Below are 1980 nucleotides of genomic sequence, written 5' to 3'. Positions count from 1 at the left end.
TTTAGCTTTCTAAGACAGTGTCAAAACTAAAACAAGCAAACTTTTGCTTGTTAAAAAATGTGTTTCTGTCCTTACTCGTGAGTTAAAGATATCCTCAAACAAAGCAACTTGTGTGTTTATCTACTCTTTATGTGATATTATGCATTTTTTGTATTCTGAATCTGCACTGACAAATCTGCATTAGTTCTTTTCTTTCTCAGGTACTTTGAAACTAATCTGTGTCGATCAAAAGCTGGCAGATCATCCCTATTTCACAAGATCAAAAGGTCCCGCAAATTTCTTCCCTAGACAAAGCTCAGACAATAGAAAGACCGTTATGAGGGATAATAATGAAGAAGTAAGTCTTACTGATGTTGTGGTGGCTCAACCTACCATATCGGACCAAAATGAGTTGACTCTGCAGCTGATGCAACAGATTGAAGAGATGAGGATAGAGATGCAAAGGATACGGGACCTACCTCCGCCAGCATTTGCTGCTAACGTTGCTGATGGGAGACCTCTAATCTACTTCCCTTCTTCAAATATGGATCCAGCCCAGAACTAGCCATCTACACCTGCTTTGTCGGTTATAGATCTTACCACCCAAAATCCCCAATAGGCTTCCGCATCCTACCAAACTCCACCTCCACCTCAAAACAACCACCCCCAAATGACACCCTATCCTCAAAATACCCACCATCAAACCGCTCCACCACCGCAAAATCAAAACCAAAATAGTTTCAATCCCCAAACACCCCATCACTACTTAAATCAGAATACAAATCCTTTTATTTACCCACAGAATTATCAAACTGCTCAAAATGCCAAAAGTCCCTTTGTAGCTTCACCCTTACCTAAAACCACCACTTTTGAAATTCTCGTCCCTGCCAAACATGATGTGCACGGTTCTGAGCTGGACCATTATGAGGAGCAGGAAAGGTAGTTAAAGGAAAAAGTGGAGGAAAAGGTGGACATAAAAAAGAGATCAAGAAAGCCATGAAAGAGCTCCAATGCGTCCCTGATATCGCCGAGATTAGTAATGAAGACTTATGTATTCATCCAAATTTTGACCTTCCAGAAGGGTTCAAAATTTTGAAATTTGATACTTTCGGAGGAGTGGGGAACCCTATGGCTCATTTGAGAGCCTATTGCGACCAGCTCATTGGAGTTGGTAGGGATGAATCTCTATTTATGCAGATCTTTCGCCGAAGCCTGTCCGGAGAAACTCTTGAATGGTTTACCTCGCATAAAACCAGGCAATGGCCCAGCTGGAATGCATTAGCCAAAGATTTTATCAATCGATTCACTTACAACGTAGAAATTATTCTAGATCGATACTCTTTGGAGAAGATGAACCAAAAATAAACCAAGAGCTATAGGGAGTTCGCTAATAAATGGAGAAAAGAAGCAGCGAGGGTGAGACCACCGATGTCTATAAAAGAAATCGTTGAAGTGTTTGTGCGGGTGCAAGAGCTTGGATGTTATGATAGAATTATGTTGCTCGTTAGAGCAAAGTTTGCCTAGATAGTCAAGATTGGTGAGAATATCGAGGATGGTTTAAAATCAGGGAAGATAGGCCGTGTAGCCGCATCTCCTGGATCTTCAGGGTTGTTGAAAAAGAAGAGAAAACGTGGTTGTTATTTCATATGAGGGCAAGAAAAACCCAAGAAGATCTTCGTACCCCACTCACAAGGTCGTTCTCGACCTTCTCAAAACTCTTACCAGGCTAGTCAGAAAAATAATTCACCTCTAATTTACCAAAATCCATCTCTCACTTACCAAAATCCAGCTCCAATTTACAAAAATCCATCTCCCACATACCAAAATCATCCTCCACTTTACCAAATTCTGTCTCCTTATTATCAAGGTGTTGCTCCCAACGGTGCTAACATGCAGTCGAGCTACAGCGCACCCCCTCCTGTTTATCAAGTCCAAGCTCCACTATACCAAAATCCTTCTCCGATTTACAAAGCTCTATTGCCAAACTACCAAACAAATCCA

The sequence above is a fragment of the Solanum lycopersicum genome, chromosome 7 (genome assembly GCF_036512215.1).
Source record: "Solanum lycopersicum chromosome 7, SLM_r2.1".
In the NCBI taxonomy this organism is placed as follows: Eukaryota; Viridiplantae; Streptophyta; class Magnoliopsida; order Solanales; family Solanaceae; genus Solanum; species Solanum lycopersicum.
Note: the sequence above shows the minus strand (reverse complement) of the source record.